Source organism: Ranitomeya imitator, chromosome 1, assembly GCF_032444005.1.
Source record: "Ranitomeya imitator isolate aRanImi1 chromosome 1, aRanImi1.pri, whole genome shotgun sequence".
NCBI classification, from domain to species: domain Eukaryota; kingdom Metazoa; phylum Chordata; class Amphibia; order Anura; family Dendrobatidae; genus Ranitomeya; species Ranitomeya imitator.
Genome location: NC_091282.1, coordinates 726,128,507 through 726,148,756, shown reverse-complemented (window position 1 = coordinate 726,148,756; position 20,250 = coordinate 726,128,507). Strand labels below are relative to the sequence as shown.

At 44.3% G+C, this 20,250-nt stretch overlaps 1 protein-coding gene across 2 annotated transcripts in view; it reads right to left on the bottom strand.

The window, feature by feature from the left end:
- The window catches only part of SNAP23 (synaptosome associated protein 23), a 64,555-nt gene extending 45,027 nt beyond the window's left edge, over positions 1–19,528 (bottom strand). The window contains exon 1 of one of the 2 annotated variants that reach the window (XM_069732540.1): positions 19,401–19,528. The gene's annotated coding sequence lies outside the window, so the exon portion shown is untranslated. The remainder of the gene's footprint in view (positions 1–19,400) is intronic. The other variant, XM_069732541.1, reaches the window with a different exon arrangement.
- Positions 19,529–20,250: the final 722 nt, after the last annotated feature.

The following is a 20,250-nucleotide window of genomic DNA, read 5'->3' as shown; positions in this document are numbered from 1 at the left end:
AAATATCTACAGGTAACTTTGACATAGTGGGAATAACCGAGACATGGTTAGATGAAAGCTATGACTGGGCAGTTAACTTACAGGGTTACAGTCTGTTTAGAAAGGATCGTAAAAATCGGAGAGGAGGAGGGGTTTGTCTCTATGTAAAGTCTTGTCTAAAGTCCACTTTAAGGGAGGATATTAGCGAAGGGAATGAGGATGTCGAGTCCATATGGGTCGAAATTCATGGAGGGAAAAATGGTAACAAAATTCTCATTGGGGTCTGTTACAAACCCCCAAATATAACAGAAACCATGGAAAGTCTACTTCTAAAGCAGATAGATGAAGCTGCAACCCATAATGAGGTCCTGGTTATGGGGGACTTTAACTACCCGGATATTAACTGGGAAACAGAAACCTGTGAAACCCATAAAGGCAACAGGTTTCTGCTAATAACCAAGAAAAATTATCTTTCACAATTGGTGCAGAATCCAACCAGAGGAGCAGCACTTTTAGACCTAATACTATCTAATAGACCTGACAGAATAACAAATCTGCAGGTGGTTGGGCATTTAGGAAATAGCGACCACAATATTGTGCAGTTTCACCTGTCTTTCACTAGGGGGACTTGTCAGGGAGTCACAAAAACATTGAACTTTAGGAAGGCAAAGTTTGACCAGCTTAGAGATGCCCTTAATCTGGTAGACTGGGACAATATCCTCAGAAATGAGAATACAGATAATAAATGGGAAATGTTTAAGAACATCCTAAATAGGCAGTGTAAGCGGTTTATACCTTGTGGGAATAAAAGGACTAGAAATAGGAAAAACCCAATGTGGCTAAACAAAGAAGTAAGACAGGCAATTAACAGTAAAAAGAAAGCATTTGCACTACTAAAGCAGGATGGCACCATTGAAGCTCTAAAAAACTATAGGGAGAAAAATACTTTATCTAAAAAACTAATTAAAGCTGCCAAAAAGGAAACAGAGAAGCACATTGCTAAGGAGAGTAAAACTAATCCCAAACTGTTCTTCAACTATATCAATAGTAAAAGAATAAAAACTGAAAATGTAGGCCCCTTAAAAAATAGTGAGGAAAGAATGGTTGTAGATGACGAGGAAAAAGCTAACATATTAAACACCTTCTTCTTCACGGTATTCACGGTGGAAAATGAAATGCTAGGTGAAATCCCAAGAAACAATGAAAACCCTATATTAAGGGTCACCAATCTAACCCAAGAAGAGGTGCGAAACCGGCTAAATAAGATTAAAATAGATAAATCTCCGAGTCCGGATGGCATACACCCACGAGTACTAAGAGAACTAAGTAATGTAATAGATAAACCATTATTTCTTATTTTTAGTGACTCTATAGCGACAGGGTCTGTTCCGCAGGACTGGCGCATAGCAAATGTGGTGCCAATATTCAAAAAGGGCTCTAAAAGTGAACCTGGAAATTATAGGCCAGTAAGTCTAACCTCTATTGTTGGTAAAATATTTGAAGGGTTTCTGAGGGATGTTATTCTGGATTATCTCAATGAGAATAACTGTTTAACTCCATATCAGCATGGGTTTATGAGAAATCGCTCCTGTCAAACCAATCTAATCAGTTTTTATGAAGAGGTAAGCTATAGACTGGACCACGGTGAGTCATTGGACGTGGTATATCTCGATTTTTCCAAAGCGTTTGATACCGTGCCGCACAAGAGGTTGGTACACAAAATGAGAATGCTTGGTCTGGGGGAAAATGTGTGTAAATGGGTTAGTAACTGGCTTAGTGATAGAAAGCAGAGGGTGGTTATAAATGGTATAGTCTCTAACTGGGTCGCTGTGACCAGTGGGGTACCGCAGGGGTCAGTATTGGGACCTGTTCTCTTCAACATATTCATTAATGATCTGGTAGAAGGTTTACACAGTAAAATATCGATATTTGCAGATGATACAAAACTATGTAAAGCAGTTAATACAAGAGAAGATAGTATTCTGCTACAGATGGATCTGGATAGGTTGGAAACTTGGGCTGAAAGGTGGCAGATGAGGTTTAACAATGATAAATGTAAGGTTATACACATGGGAAGAGGGAATCAATATCACCATTACACACTGAACGGGAAACCACTGGGTAAATCTGACAGGGAGAAGGACTTGGGGATCCTAGTTAATGATAAACTTACCTGGAGCAGCCAGTGCCAGGCAGCAGCTGCCAAGGCAAACAGGATCATGGGGTGCATTAAAAGAGGTCTGGATACACATGATGAGAGCATTATACTGCCTCTGTACAAATCCCTAGTTAGACCGCACATGGAGTACTGTGTCCAGTTTTGGGCACCGGTGCTCAGGAAGGATATAATGGAACTAGAGAGAGTACAAAGGAGGGCAACAAAATTAATAAAGGGGATGGGAGAACTACAATACCCAGATAGATTAGCGAAATTAGGATTATTTAGTCTAGAAAAAAGACGACTGAGGGGCGATTTAATAACCATGTATAAGTATATAAGGGGACAATACAAATATCTCGCTGAGGATCTGTTTATACCAAGGAAGGTGACGGGCACAAGGGGGCATTCTTTGCGTCTGGAGGAGAGAAGGTTTTTCCACCAACATAGAAGAGGATTCTTTACTGTTAGGGCAGTGAGAATCTGGAATTGCTTGCCTGAGGAGGTGGTGATGGCGAACTCAGTCGAGGGGTTCAAGAGAGGCCTGGATGTCTTCCTGGAGCAGAACAATATTGTATCATACAATTATTAGGTTCTGTAGAAGGACGTAGAACTGGGTATTTATTATGATGGAATATAGGCTGAACTGGATGGACAAATGTCTTTTTTCGGCCTTACTAACTATGTTACTATGTTACTATGTTACTAATTCTTCTATATAACCGGCTGTATATCTGCTGCAGCGGCCGGACTGCTCCGTCATGAACATGCATGTTCAACCCCATTACTATAATGGAGGAGAGGGGCATACAATTTCTGGCTACAGATTATCTCTTATTTGGAGATCTGGTCAGGAATGTTGTAAAGCCAAGATGCCCAACCATTCGCAACCCCCAACTTCTGTCAGTTGGCTTCAGTCAGTTGGTTTCAGTTGACATTTCTCATGAGTATGAGCAGCAGATGAGCCAAATCTCAGTCCAGCCCCGATTCTGGCTTCAAAAGGAGAAGACAACATAAAAATACACCCCATAAAAACACTAAGGCTAGGTTCACATTGCGTTAATGGGTTAACGCTAACGGACTGCGTTGCACGGCGAAAATGTCGCAATTAACGCCGTGCAACGGGTCCGTTAGCGCACCCATTGACAGCAATGTGATTTCTGCCTGTAGCGCATCGCTAGCGCACACCATTTTCGGCATGCGCTAGCGATGTGCCGTTCTTACGTGCAAGCAGCGTCCGAGGTCCGTCCCTCACTAGCGCAGATTGGGGATCTGCGCTAGCGGGGACGGCGAACGCGGTCCCAAAATAAACATTGCATTAGCGCGATCAGCTAGCGCTATGCGCTTAACGGATTGCCTTAACGCAATGTGAACCTAGCCTAAGTGATTAAATAAGACAAGTAAACAAATAAATACGAAGCGCAAAACACTACAACAGACAGATACAGCAATAATACATATCAGTGCAAGTGCACAGCACTTGATGTTCCTGCCTGTTAGGTTATGTACACACATTTATATTTGGTGCCGAAATTTCTACATCTCTTGGCAGGAAAAAGGCAGCAGCAAAACAGCATGTTTTTTACTTGCGTTTTTTGTGTAGATTTTCCCTACTCATTAAGTGAAATCTTATGCCGCGCGGATTGGTTGTTGCCGCACACGTGATCGGGGTCGGGGGGGTTATTAGCAGGTCCTGCACCGGTGGACTGCTATCCCCTTGAGAAAGCGGCGTTTGTGAGCCACGAAACGCGCGTCGGGGCGTTCCGTTTTTCCGGTGGGACACTCTCCTCCTGCACCCCTCTCTGGTAAGCATAGCTATGGCACTTGTCACTTTATTTATTACATATTACCAATAGTCTAGCCCTATGATGGCTATGGTACCTCTCTAGGTATATGTGAGCTTTGCCTTCCAGTTTATTTTCATGTGGGGGCTTTTCTTTCCCCCTTGATTGTTATTTGTAGATATATATAGGGGTTGCAGGGGGTGGTCCTCCCCATGTGCTTGACTGGATTTCACCTTACATGTAATTGTCTATTTTTAGCATTTTTTGTATTAATAAAGACACTTGTTCAAATTTATACTGTATGCTCCTTTTTTCTCCTCTTTATAAATATGCTTGTCATGGAGCTTTTTTGATGGATCTGGGGACACTCTATGGTTATGTGTTACAGCCCAGACCAGCATTATGATACTGGGATTTCTGCTAATATTGATTGTTTCTGTGTGTTTCACAGCTTATCCCAGAGAAGTACAGGAGACCGTTTTTCGATTTAAAGATCTCTTACGCAAGAGAACACGTATTTGGTGGAATCATGAATTTTTGGTAAAATATCTCCAAACAGACCTCATCCCGAGGGGACTCCGGGTACAGGTCTTTCCCTCTTTCCCTATAGAGGATGTAGACTTTAAAAATGAATGGGAGGACCTGGCTAACACCTGCTCAAAGGGCTTTATTAGTCTCCTTAAACAAATGAATCAGACATCATTAGAGTCTATCGAGGCGGAAATTGATGGCCTGCAGGTGATTCTACAAAAAGAAATGACAGGAGACTCCCTCAAAAAATTAAATGATGAGGTGGATGCTGAGCTCCAGAAATGGGCAAGTGATATTCAAACCGCCAAAGCGAAAAAGTTTCAACGAGACGTCGAAGACAAACGACTCTTGCGAGTGTATAGATGGCAGAATCCACCTGGCCGGTCACGCACCAGATCTAGGAATAGGTTCCAATCCAGATCAAGGTCGACTTCTATACGTTCCAATGTATCCATCCGGGACGATGACATAGTTACCACCTCTCAAAATGGTGGTCCTACTGCGTCAGGATATTCCAATAAGAGAATGACCACTAGACAACTTGCCAAAACCACTAAGACTTGGGGGTTTGCCCAGGTAAGCACGCAGGGGGGCATACAGGTACTTAACCTATCTACACATGTTCTCTCTCGGGACCAAATTGATGTTCTTAGTAGGGGCCTGACCTTTTCCCCTACCAACTCGTTTGATTATTTCTCCGCAGTGAAAGACCTCCATTTATTTTCCCGCAAACTAATTCTTAAGAAACTTCATACAAGCAGGACTCTTATTACAGACATGAGTGATATTGAGAGAAACACTCTCCGGGATTTGGAGGACTTGCTTGAGGAACAAGATATTCCTGATCCAAGTAAGTTTCCCCCTTCCGCTCGTCCCAGGTCTGCCAGGTTCCCCCCCTTGTCCTTATCTCCTGCGGTGGAGATTTTCACTAAATTGGTGAGTGAGGATTTTAAAAAACTGTCCTCACGCCGTACGCATGACCATCTTACTGCTAGACAACGTTCGGCTATTAAACAACTTCAATCATGGAAGGACGTGATATTTAAACCAGCGGACAAGGGGGGGGAACGTGGTGATCTGGCCATGCGTGAAGTACGAACGGGAAGCCTTTCGGCAACTTAAGGATCCCCATACTTACCTCAAGCTTTCCTCCAATCCTACGGTACCTTTTTTGCGGGATTTACAAAACATTCTTATTGAGGCTTTGGAGGGTAATATCATCACCAAACAAGTATTTGATGGTCTAATGGTCAGGTCCCCTAGAGTCCCGACTTTGTATCTGTTGCCTAAGGTCCACAAGGATGCCCTTGACCCTCCGGGGCGTCCTATAGTGTCTGGTATTGATGGGATGTGTAACCCCATTTGTCAATTCGTTGACTACTATTTGAAACCTTTGGTGGAGACCTTACCTTCTTACGTTAAGAACACTTCGGATGTCCTGTCGAGGGTCGATGGCATCCTTGTGGACTGTGACACAATCCTCGTTACAGCTGACGTCGAGAGTCTATATACGTGCATTGATCACTCCCATGGGCTGAATGCTGTTCGCCGCTTCTTGAGTGCCTCCGACCTGGATGGCCCTCTGTGTGAGCTAATCCTCGAGCTGGTGGAGTATATCCTGACCAATAATTTTTTCATCTTTAGGCCATGTTCACACAGTGCGTTTTTTACTGCGGAACCGCAGCGGTTTTGCCGCTGTGGTTCCGCAGCTGTTTTCCATGCAGGGTACATAACAATGTAACCCTATGGAAAACAGTCACTGCTGTGCACATGATCCGTAATTTCGTTTAAAAAGCCGTGCAGAATAGCTGCGGCAAAAAAGAAGGAGCATGTCACTTCTTTTTCCTGAACTGCAGCGGTTCTGCACCCATAGACCTCCATTGTGAGGTCAAAATCGCAGTAAAACCCGCAGATCAAAAATATATCTGCGGGTTTTACTGCGATTTGATGTGCAGAACCGCTGCAGCAGGAAGTGCGGGGGAGCGGGCGGAAGTGCGTGGGCGGAGTGTGGCTGCCCCCCCGTGCTCCGATCCCGCCCCCCCGTGCTCCGATGCCCCCCCCCCAGTGCTCCGATGCCCCCCCGTGCCCTAATCTCCCCCCCTTATACTTACCCGGCGTCCCGGTGTCCGTCCGGCCGTCTTCTCCCTGGGCGCCGCCATCTTGCAAAATGGCGGGCGCATGCGCAGTGCGCCCGCCGAATCTGCCGGCCGGCAGATTCGCTCCAAAGTGCATTTTGATCACTGAGATAGGTTATATCTCAGTGATCAAAATAAAAAAATAGTAAATGACACCCCCCCCACTTTGTCACCCCCATTGGTAGGGACAATAAAAAAATTAAGAATTTTTTTTTTTTTTTTCACTAAGGTTAGAATAGGGGTAGGGGTAGGGTTAGGGGTAGGGTTAGGGGTAGGGTTAGGGTATTTTCAGCCATTTTAGCCCTAAAAAGCTTCCTAGGAAACACACAGTCTCTGCATAGAAAACTGCATAAAAAAAGGATAAAAAAACGCATCAAAAAACGCATCAAAAAAGGACAAAAAAAGGACCAAAAAAAGGACCTGCGTTTTCTGCCAAGAGCTGCAGTTTTTTAAAAAAACTGTCCTGAAAAAAAAAGGATGGAAATCCTGAACGTGTGAACATACCCTTAAAGACAACTTTTATTTACAGAAACGCGGCACAGCCATGGGCGCAGCGTGTGCGCCCTCGTACGCCAAACTCTTCCTGGGCGCCTAGGAGAGAGAGATTTTTGGCGACGGGGGCCCACCGTCTGCTGCCCATGTGCTGTGCTGGCATCGTTATATCGATGATATTCTGTTTTTTTTGGGGCGGGTCTGTCCACCAGCTCGAGGATTTTATGAGAGGCCTTAATGATAATGCATTGAACATACGTTTGACCTATGTTCATAGTACTGTTACGGGGTCGACTTCCTGGACGTCCGTCTGGAAATTGATTCTGATCGGCGCATCCAGACCGACGTTTTCAGGAAGCCGACCTCGGTCAACTCTTTACTGCATGCCACCTCTGCTCACCATCCAGCCACCGTGAGGGCCGTCCCGGTCGGACAGTTTCTCAGGATGCGACTCATTTGCTCCTCTGAAACTAAATTTGAACAACAGGCGAGTGATCTTAAACAGAGATTTAAGGCCCGTGGCTATAGCCACAGGTCGATTAAAGCCGGCTATGACCGTGCCAGGACTACCCCACGGAGTGATCTATTGCACGGTGTCTCTCGACGTCACAATGAGGACAAGGGTGGATTAATTAGATACATTTCCACCTATAATCACGAGTGGGAGAGCATGCGTTCTATCTTTTTCAAACATTGGCCAGTGCTACATACTGAGCCCTCCCTGCGTGCTGCTTTGGGCAACTTCCCTTTGATGACCCCTAGGAGGTGTAGGAGCCTTAATGATATCTTGGTGAGGAGCCACTACGTCCCAGCCCCAAACAATTTTTTTGGTACGGGGGGCCCCCGTATGGGATGTGTCCCGTGTGGGCGCTGTCTTGCCTGCGCCAATGTCCTCCGCTGCTCTGATTTCGCTTCGAGTGACGGTTCAAAAGTATTTCAAATTAGACAGCGCATAAGTTGCAATACCACCAATGTCATCTATTATGCGACCTGTCCATGCCCAAAAATATATGTGGGGCTTACCACTCGCGAACTTAGGGTTCGTGTTCGTGAGCATGTGCGGGACATTGGCGCGGCCAGGACAGCGCCCACATTAGCTGACTTGAAAACAATTCCACGCCATTTCAGGCAGCACCATAATTGTAATGACAAACTACTTTCTGTTAGAGGGATTGACGTTCTTCATCTTGGCATTCGAGGTGGTGACTATAGGAAACGACTTGCACAGATTGAATCCAAGTGGATTGTTCTGCTTGATACTTTGACGCCCAGGGGCCTTAATGAATCTTTAAGTTTCGCTCCTTACCTCTAGCGTAGTCTAAAACGTGTCTCCAGCGTGTCTCACCATTGTCCCTCCAGATTTTTTGTTTTTATAATTTGTAATGTTTTATCTTGATTCTAACTTTTTGTTCTTTCTTTTTCCATAGTAATGTCTTTTGCATATTGGCCCCCCCCCTTTTGATTCCGGCCTCGTGTGGGGTGAACATTCTACATTGCCATCCGATAACTTTAATGAGGATTAGCATGATGCCATCATCCGCTATTTTTGGACGCCATACGGACTATATATATAGGCGTATATGTGTATGTCGTGGTTGTCCGTATATGCTATGTATACTATGTTTTTATGTATTATGTTATACTGTATATACCGTTCTGGCTTACATCTATTTGTATGTGCTTTGCCCATATTACTCTTATGTCATGCTATGCTGTCCTTTTTCCCCCCTTTTCCCTTTCCCTCTTATTGTTATTGGAGAAAATTGGGATTGTCCATACTAGGGGTATGTGTTTTGAGACAGTGACATGCGGGCATATAGTATGTTGGTGCCATCTGCCAGTATTGCTTTGTATATACATTGTTGATATCATTGCATGTGCGGATTGACCTTGTACACCATCGTATAGCTGCACATATATTGCGTATACAATTAATACTCTATTTTATATATGGTGGACTGTGCTTTTTCTATTTATTCATTAGATGACACTTTGCTCGTTTTTTTGCCTTGTGCACATTGCCTCGGTATATATACCCCTCATTGGTAGTCAGCGGTTGTATCCCTCCCCTCACTCAGCCATCTATGCGGCTGTGCGCATCGCGCTGTGTGAGAGTGGCTCCGGTGTGTGGGTGGGGCGTCTCGGTGCCTTGTGCGCAGCCTCTGGATTCTTCCTCCGGCGCCTGCGCACTCGGCCTGACGCCCTGCCCCCGCTCCTGACCCGCCCTCCGCAGTGCGCCGCTTATGCCGCGCGGATTGGTTGTTGCCGCACACGTGATCGGGGTCGGGCGGGTTATTAGCAGGTCCTGCACCGGTGGACTGCTATCCCTTTGAGAAAGCGGCGTTTGTGAGCCGCGAAACGCGCGTCGGGGCGTTCCGTTTTTCCGGTGGGACATTCTCCTCCTGCACCCCTCTCTGGTAAGCATAGCTATGGCACTTGTCACTTTATTTATTACATATTACCAATAGTCTAGCCCTATGATGGCTATGGTACCTCTCTAGGTATATGTGAGCTTTGCCTTCCAGTTTATTTTCATGTGGGGGCTTTTCTTCCCCCCTTGGTTGTTATTTGTAGATATATATGGGGGTTGCAGGGGGTGGTCCTCCCCATGTGCTTGACTGGATTTCACCTTACATGTAATTGTCTTACTATTTTTAGCATTTTTTTGTATTAATAAAGACACTTGTTCAAAATTATTTATACTGTATGCTCCTTTTTTCTCCTCTTTATAAATATCATTAAAGGGACACTGTCACCTGGATTTGGAGGGAACAATCTTCAGCCATGGAGGCGGGGTTTTTGGGTGTTTGATTCACCCTTTCCTTACCGCTGGCTGCATGCTGGCTGCAATATTGGATTGAAGTTCATTCTCTGTCCTCCATAGTACACGCCTGCGCAAGGCAAGATTACCTTGTTCAGGCATGTACTACGGAGGACACAGCATGAACTTCAATCCAATATTGCAGCCAGCATGCAGCCAGCGGGTAAGGAAAGGGTGAATCAAACACCCAAAAACCCCGCCTCCATGGCTGAAGATTGTTCCCTCCAAATCCAGGTGACAGTGTCCCTTTAAGTGAAATCTGCAGCAAAAATTGAAGAATTGACATGTCGGAAATTTAAATCTGCACCAAATCTACGAGGGAAAAAAAAGCAATGAGTGCATATGGCTGCCGTCACACTAGCAGTATTTGGTCAGTATTTTACATCAGTATTTGTAAGCCAAAACTAGGAGTGGAACAATAGAGGAAAAGTTTAATACAAACACATGCACCACTTCTGAATTTATCACCCACTCCTGTTTTTGGCTTACAAATACTGATGTAAAATACTGACCACATACTGCTAGTGTGACGGCAGCCTAAGACGTCAAAATTCTCATTCACTTTACTAGCATCAGGAAACCGTTCAGGTTTTTTAATAAATCTGCAAAAAGCAACATGTGCACAAAGCCTTAAACCATTTTATACCTTTGTATTTACCTTATCTTTACTTTGAAGCACGTTTGCATCACCCACCATTGGTCTTTTATTTTCTAGCTGTGTATATTTTTTTTTGGCGTTTTTTTTATCCTATAAGTAATTTTATGCATTTTAAAAATAAATATGTTCTTATAATGGCGTCAGACACATTCATGCTTGATTTGGGATTTTTTGCAATAGGCTAAAGTTGTCATCAGCGTTGACCGCCATCGTAACAGAGTATTTGTTGGACATTTTCCCACATCAGACCTTTACGGCTTATTTGGGAAAGGACTTTCATAGGTTCCATGTTTGGATGTGGCTGTCATTAGCTGCCTCAGTTTGCAAAAAAGGAGGAAGGTCTATTTTTTTATGGTCAAAGAGGTGAAGTGAGAAAAGAATTTGAAAGGTCATTTGGCTTTAGAAATGTTGTGGTTTATGCAATTAATAAGAGTCCTATACAAACTAATGGAGAGTCGCGCATGCGCAGCCGACCGCTGCACCCGCCAGCGCCCTGTACACAAGACAGGTGCCAGCAACTATCGGAAATCTGCTGTATACTCTGCAGAGTGAGAATACACCCTCCTATGTGATATATTTGAAGAGAGCTTTGCTTCATACAGCAAAGACCAATATTTTTAGCCTTGCATGCTAATATTTGCTGATCAAACATGTTAAACATTTCCTATCAAGCAAGAATTAGTATTCGGAGGATAGTGGAAGCGTGAAGGGATCAGTCAGTAATCTCCCTGCGAATACATGAGAGGTATATTGGCTTGGATCATTAAAAGATTCTGGGCCCTATAAAAACCAGTACAGACATGAGGCCGCACAGTCCGCAGCAGCCCAGGTCCACCAGAAGTCTTCATACATATGACTCTGATTTGCAAACGATATATTGAATCGTCAAATACACATTATAGATTTCATTTTTTTGCCAATTTGATTTTTTTTCCTCCCATAACTTTCTATTTTACCATGTAATATTCTGCAAAATGGGGGAACAAAATTTCTGAGTTGGGATGAAACTAAGTTTTCCTTTTATGGCAAAAAAATAAAAAATTCTCAACTTTAAAAAAAAAATAAAAAAATACAAATTTGGTATGTGTCGCCATTTTCTCAGACCTGTAACTTTTAAAATGTTTCCACCTGATGAAGTTGTATAAAAGCTTGATTTTTTTTTTGTGTTGGGGGAAATCCAATATGGCAGCAATACGGGCATTCAGTAAACCCCAGACTGTTATTTTAACCAAACGCTCCATCTTCCCGACATCTATCTGCGCTCTGACTGTTCAGGTCAGAGGGCGCGATGACGCATATAGTGTGCGCGGCGCCCTCTGCCTGATCAGTCAGTGCAGAGACGCCGGGACGAGACGCCGGGACCGGACGCCGGGAGCTGCAATCAAGAAAGGCGAGTATGGCTTTTTTTTTTTTTATTGCAGCAGCGGCGGCACAGATTTATACCGAGCATCTATGAGGCAGTATGAACGGTGCAGAGCACTATATAGGGCAATATGAACGGTACAGAGCACTATATGGGGCAGATATGGGGCAATATGAACAGTGCAGAGCACTATATGGGGCAGATATGGGGCAATAATGAACAGTGCAGAGCACTATATGGGGCAGATATGGGGCAATATGAACAGTGCAGAGCACTATATGGGGCAGATATGGGGCAATATGAACGGTGCAGAGCACTATATGGGGCAGATATGTGGCAATATGAACGGTGCAGAGCACTATATGGCAGAGCTATGGGGAAATATGAACGGTGCAGAGCACTATATGGCAGAGCTATGGGGAAACATGAACGGTGCAGAGCACTATATGGCAGAGCTATGGGGAAACATGAACGGTGCAGAGCACTATATGGCAGAGCTATGGGGAAATATGAACGGTGCAGAGCACTATATGGCACAGCTATGGGGCAATAATGATCTATTTTTATTTTTGAAATTCACCGGTAAATGCTGCATTTCCACCCTAGGCTTATACTCGAGTCAATAAGTTTTCCCAGCTTTTTGTGGCAAAATTAGGGGGGTCGGCTTATACTCGAATATATATATATATATATATATATATATATATATATATATATCTATCTATATCTATATCAGCGCTAAATCGCTTAAAAGCCGGTAATTCAATTGCCGGCTTTTGCCATCTCCTTCCCATACCCGACATGATACGGGACATGGTTTACATACAGTAAACCATCTCATATCCCCCTTTTTTTTGCATATTGCACACTACTAATGTTAGTAGTGTGTATGTGCAAAATTTGGGCGCTCTAGCTATTAAATTTAAGGGTTAAATCGTGGAAAAAATTGGCGTGGGCTCCCGCGCAATTTTTTCCGCCAGAGTGGTAAAGCCAGTGACTGAGGGCAGATATTAATAGCCTGGAGAGGGTCCATGGTTATTGCCCCCCCCCCCCCCCGGCTAAAAACATCTGCCCCCAGCCACCCCAGAAAAGGCACATTTGGAAGATGCGCCTATTCTGGCACTCGGCCACTCTCTTCCCACTCCCGTGTAGCAGTGGGATATGGGGTAATGAAGGGTTAATGTCATCTTGCTATTATTACAAAGTATTTCAATGAAATACACAGGTTTTTGTAATATTTTACAAATATTTTAGCGTGGGAAAATATTCTGAAAAGTTCCCAGGCTTGAGTTCATATGAGGACATCCAGCAGAGGGCACATTACCGCAACTGAAGGTAACTACAGGTCATTGACCTACATTCCATTCATTCCCCGGGGTTTTACAGGCAGGAGCACAGCTGCATTAGCAGAGCTTCTGCTTGTAAAATTAGTTAACCGCTTCAGATGGATTTACAGCGTGGGACGAGACTGATTATCGGAAGGTATGGGATATTGTTGTTTTTTTATTTTACCTTTTTTTACAGAACGAGGGTCTTCAGGTGGATTACCAGTATAATAAAATATTACAAAAACCTGTGTATTTCATTAAAATACTTTGTAGAAATGTGTGTTTGTGTTTTTTAACCACTTCATACTATTGTATTAATAATGGTTACGGTAAGTGTCATAATTGACGCCTCTCCATTATTAACCTGGCTTAATGTCACCTTACAATAGCAAGATGACATTAACCCTTCATTACTCCATATCCCACTGCTACACGGGAGTGGGAAGAGAGTGGCCAAGTGCCAGAATAGGCGCACCTTACAGATGTGCCTTTTCTGGGGTGGCTGGGGGCAGATGTTTTTAGCCGGGGGGGGGGGCCAATAACCATGGACCCTCTCCAGGCTATTAATATCTGCCCTCAGTCACTGGCTTTACCACTCTGGCGGAGAAAATTGCGCGGGAGCCCACGCCACTTTTTTCCGCAATTTAACCCTTAAATTTAATAGCTAGAGCGCCCAAATTTTGCACATACACACTACTACCATTTGTAGTGTGGAATATGCAAAAAAAAAAAAAAAAAGGGATATGAGATGGTTTACTATATGTAAACCATGTCTCATATGTCGGGTTTGTGAAGGAGATAGCAAAAGCCGGCAATTCTAACCTGTCAGTGTGATTTTACTGTACACCACGCTGAATTGCCGGCTTTTTAAAGGATACCGGTGCGTAAAAATCGGGGAAATACATACACAACCACAAGAAGGCAGAAAGTCTTTTTTAGGCTATGTGCACACGTTGCGTATTAGGCTTAGGAATTTCTGGTGCGGATTCTGCCTTTCCTGGCAGAAAACGCACCTGTGGATTTGTCGCGTTTTATGTGCGGTTCCACAGCGGTTTTCTTGCGGATTTGCTGCGTTTTTTACCCCTGCGGTTTTCTATAATGAAATGGGTACAAAAATGCTGCAGATTCACAAAAAAGAAGTGACATGCTACTTCTTTTAAACCGCGGCGTTTCCGCAGCGGATTTTCCGCAAAAGTGTGCACAGCATTTTTTTTTTCTCATTGATTTACATTGTACTGTAAATCAATTGCGGATCTGCACCGTTTCTGCACCTCAAAAAACACTGCGGATCCGCAGTGTGTGCACATACCATAAAAAGGGAGGTCTCGGTAACTACATTTGTATTAATCCAATACAGGCACAAAAATAATAAAAATCTTATAAACATAATTTTTGTCTATCCAGAACGATGTGTCTCCATGGTTACATACTAAGAACGAACTGTGTATACCGTGAAGCTGCCAGCCACAAAGTGCCGTCACTGCTGCAACTAATCAGTGGCCTCGAGCGGTAACGTGCCACATTTACTGATATTATGGCTAATTGATTATCCCGGAAAGTTTGGCGTGCTGCTATCAAACTCTTTAGAAGTTGTGGTCATTATTATCCTTGACATCTATAGTGTGAAAGAGCTGGTATGGGAGACTGTGGCGTCATCTATGCTGCATATTACTGCTGGTGGTCTCCAGTGGGGTCACCCACTCAACACACCAATTACATCCCATTATAAGGGATTTCCACTTTACGAAAAAAAAGTCGACCACAAACACTTTTTATATACTGTACACAAACAGAACGAGTACACACCCTCCCTTGGTCCACTGTGCTGGTGTCAGTGCTTTTCAGTGGAGATATCTCATCAGCAGCTCATATCACCGCTGCAGCCAATCATCAAGCTCAGCTAGATTTTACAAGCCGCTGGGCTCACCATTGATGAGCACTATCGATGTGGAAAAAAGGGAGGGCGATGTTTGTTAAGTTCGGAATATAAAAAGCTTTTTAAGGTGAAAAACCCCTTTAAAAGAAGTTGAGAAAACCAGCAAAACCCCACAAACAGCTGATCCTGTGTCACCTGCAGTAATTTGGATTCTGCTTTCAAAATATTTTATTAAGTTTTTAACTTTAACCGGTAAGGATTGATTAGGAAAGGGAGGAGGGGAAGGGGTGGGATATGGAGGTAGGGAAAGATAAACCCCCTAACAATGGGGGGAGACTGAGTAATCTGGATTCTGGATAAACCCTTCATGTTACACTTTATTGACAACATCTATCAAAAAAGTAGAGTACTTAGGCTATGTGCACACGTTGCGGATTCCATTGCGGATTTTTCCGCGTGGATTCTGCAGAATCCGCAGGTAAAATAACCTGCGGATTACCTGCGGATTTAGCGCAGTTTTTGTGTGGATTTCACCTGCGTTTTAACACCTGCAGATTGATAAATATAGGAATAGGTGTAAAACGCTGCGAAATCCGAACAAAAAATTGACATGTTGCGAAAAATAAAACGCAGCGTTTCTGCGCTGAATTTTCCGCAGCATGTGCACTGCGGATTTGGTTTTTCATAGGTTTACATAATACTGTACAACGCATGGAAAACTGCTGCGGATCCGCAGCCAAATCCGAAATGTGTGCACATAGCCTAAAACTAATTATAGGGGATTTCGGTTACAAGCAAAAAAATGAATAAAATTAACAGACGTCAGTGATAAATCAGCATTGATTATTCATTCTGATGGAGAGCAGGGTGGATTCCTGGTCACACGATTACCGTCATGTCTATATGGTGACGATGGCCCGGCAATACTCAGCGTAAGAAGTGCACAACTATTTTCAGTTATTTTACTTACTTATATGGCGCCATTCCACAGATTTACAAATATCACTGTCCACATTGGTGCTCACAATCTACTTTTCCTACCAGTATGTGGAGTGTGGGAGGAAACTCACGCAAACATGGGGAGAGCATCCTTGGTAGGATTTGACCCCATCGCTGAAAGGCTGCAGTGCTATCCACTGAGCCACCATACAGTGCTAACCACTGAGCCACCATACAGTGCTAACCACTGAGCCACAGTAAAGAAGAACCCAGGTTTATATTGCAAGTGTAAAAAATAGAAATTAAATTACAATTCTGATCTGGAGTTACAGCCAACCACAGAGCCAGCTTTGACCTGCCAACAATCAGCTGGTACTGCCGGGAAAGCTGCGACCACCCATGTGTGGTAAGGAAATGGACTATTCACATGATTTGTAAGAGGTGTTTATTAAAACAGCGCTATGTACCTTTTATTCTGAGGATCGGTGGGGTGGGGATTTAAGATCCCTACCAATAATAATGTTAAATCGTGTCTTAGTAGTATGCCATCACTTTTAAAGATGGGAAACTGCTCTAAAACACATCTCTGTAAGGCTACGTTCACATTTGCGGCTTTGGACGCAGCGTCGTGGACGCAACGCACGAAAGACGCAAGTAGAACGCATGCATTTTTGACGCATGCGTTCAACCCTTTTTTAATATATAGGGTCTTTTCAGTTTCTCTATTTTTAAAGTACAGAACGCATGCGTCCTACAACGCACAACAACGCAAGTACTTGCGTCTTCTGCGTTGCCAATACACTTCAATGGAGGATTTGAAGTTTCAACGACGCAAATACAACGCAAGTGCGACGCAAGCGTTTTTTAAAAATTTTGGATGCAGAAAAAAATGCAAAATGTTGCGTTTGCAACGCACTGCCAGGTGCGTCGAAAGGACGCATGCGTCGCAAAACGCACCGAAATGCATGAAAACGAACGCACATGCGTCCCCAATGTTAAAGATAGGGAAGCATGACACATGCGTTGTTTTGCGGCGACGCCGCTGCGTCCAAAGCCGCAAATGTGAACGTAGCCTAAGTTTCAATGACAACCAGCAGAACTGTAATTGCAGCTCTGAAGTAAAAAGGAGGGATTTTCCAGTCCCTGAAGTTTTTGGTTTTTTTTTAAAGAAAAATATAAATAAATGACTTCACTTTCCCCAGGTCTCTGCTGCACCCAGTGTCAAAGGGTATGTGTCCACGTTCAGGATTGCATCAGGATTTGGTCAGGATTTTTCATCAGTATTTGTAAGCCAAAACCAGGAGTAGAACAATTAGCAGAAAAGTATAATAGAAACATTTGCACCACTTCTGTATTTATCACCCACTCCTGGTTTTGGCTTACAAAAACTGATGGAAAATCCTGACCAAATCCTGATGCAATCCTGAACGTGGACACATACCCTTATTGTCTGCAGCACTGCAGCCAGTTCACCGCTTCTGCCTGCATTAGCCACGGACCTCGCAGATTATTGGCAGCGCCCTCGACGTGACTGTACTATCGCAGACAATTATAGACACTGGGAGCAGCAGCAGAGACTCAACGCCGGACCTGGGAAGGGTGAGCAAGGCAAGATTGCAGTTTATTTTCTAAAAACAATCGAGGGACGGGTTTTCAGAAACTGGAAAATCTATTTAACTGATGAAAGATAAATAACTGAAAGTACATTGCATCAGATAAGGTACGCCTGCACAGAACGTAAAGGGAACAAAAAATAAATACATAAATGTAATCTGTTAAAATTGTTTGGAACTTTTCATTATTATGCTTTGCTTATTCTGCAGCACTTTACAGACATTATCATCACTGTCCCCGATGGGGCTCACAATCTAGAATCCCTATCAGTATGTCTTTGGAGTGTGGGAGGAAACCGGAGAACCCGGAGGAAACCCACACAAACACGGGGAGAACATACAAACTCCTTGCAGATGTTGTCCTTGGTGGGATTTAAACTGAGGACCCCAGTACTAACAGTGCTAACCACTGAGCCACCCATGCAGTGCTAACCACTGAGCCACCATACAGTGCTATCCACTGAGCGACATGCTGCCTTTTCACTTCTCTCTCACTTTTAAAAAGCTTTGTGCAAAATGGAGATGAACTACCACTGGTCCCCCAGAGTAACTAAAACTTACAGTGTTTATTCCACTTGGACAACATGTGAAAGCAGCAGCCCCCCTCTGGTCAAGAAGTTGCTTCCCCACATCCCCTGGGGCTCATTAGGCGTTTATGAACTTCCCCTTTGCTTTAAGTTTCAGTCCTAGTTTTAGCGAATACATTCTGGTGCAAAGCACTAAATGTGGGAGTGTGAATGTGACTTAGATAGATAGATAGATAGATACATACATACATACATTCGGGTTTCATTAAAACTTTTGCACCGTTTTTTGCTTTTATAGGCTCGTTATTTCCAGACACGTTCTACTTTGATGTGGTCATAAAATCAGCTGACAACAAAAAAAAGAAACCAACAGTATTAGGCCGGGATCACACATGCGAGAAACTCAGATGAGTCTCGCATGTTAATGCCTGGCACATGGGAGCGGAGCGTGCGGCTCCATGTATTGCTATGCGGCCACACGCTCCGCTCCGGAGTGACATCGGCAGGGCCGGGTATTACCATGCCAGACTCAGACGTATTTCTCGCATGTGTGATCCCGGCCTTAGAGTAACAAACTCCAGAATGTCACAGTGAGCTCACTGACAGATTCTCAGTAAACTCATCCTGTGGTCAACAATGGACAACAGAGGCTACAGGAGGCAAATGGTGCAACATTCTTAATGCATCCCAATTACTAACATTGTTTTTAGTCCTAAATACATAAATTTAAGAGGATTTTCTGCTACAGGTGGAAAACAACACCTTTAAGAAAAAAAGAAACCACTTTCCACTGGAATCCCCCCGCTTGTCACTGACACGCACTGCCGGAGGGGCCACTCTGGCTTGGGGAAAGAGAAGGAGGGTCCAGAAGAAATAGGGTTTAGTTTTAGGAAAGAAACATTCACCCAGAACAACAGGTCAGAGAGGACAGTGCACATCATGGTGAGGGCCCCAAAAAATGCAACCTGACCCCAAATTGTGGCAAACCAGACAGCTGACTAAACTAGAGACCCCCAACCTGTGCCTGACATATACCACCGCCACTGGGGGCAGCAGCTATGCCTGGAGCCCACACCTCTGCCCCCTACTTGTCCGATGTGGAAGCACACAAACAGCACTTCATGTAACATGCTGCGCCTTGTGGTACTACACAGCTGGCACCCTATGTACACTGGAGTGAGTACCTGCGCACATACCTGCAGAATCCTGCCCACACCGGTTCCAGTTCCGCGTCCTGTTCTCCCCACAGACTGATATGGGCGCCGGAAACCGGGAGGCAACTTCTACCAGACTCTTCTCCAGTCCGTCATACACCACGCCCACACTGCTACTTCTAACCAATGAGCGCTCAGCGCTCACTTGCCGCGGCCAATAGCAGCGCGGCTCCCGTCAGACCGCAGTGTGAGTGACAGGCGCTGTTGTGCGCAGACATGTAACAAGTCGCTGCCCGGCTCTTCCTGTCGGGAGTTTCCTCCTCAGGTCGCAGACAGTGCAGGAATCTCCCTCCATGTATCCCGCACAGGAGCGCTGACGGCAGGCGGCTGCTGGAGCAACAACTCCGTAATGTCACTCGTGCTACCCTGCAAGTGCCTAGCCCTTCCTGCTCCGGACAATTTCCATAGCCATAACTATATATTTAGATTTTTTTTGTGTGCAGAGCTGAGGTTTTTATTGGCACAACTTTTTAGGCTGTGTGCACACGTTCAGGATTTTTCGCTGTAAAGATGCGATAGAACCGTGAAAAAACGCATACATTAAGCATCCTATTATTAGAATGTAATCCGCAATTTTTGTGCACATGTTGCGTTTTTTTCTGCGGCGGAATCGCATTAAAAAAAACGCAGAATGTTCATTCTTTGTGTGGAATCGCGGGGATTCCGCACACATAGGAATGCATTGATCCACTTACTTCCCGCATGTGGCTATGCCCACCATGCAGGAAGTAAACAGATTAAGTGTGGTTGGTACCCAGGGTGGAGGAGAGGAGACTCCCCTCCAGGCCCTGGGAACCATATACCTGTAAAAAAAAAAAGGATTAAAAAATTG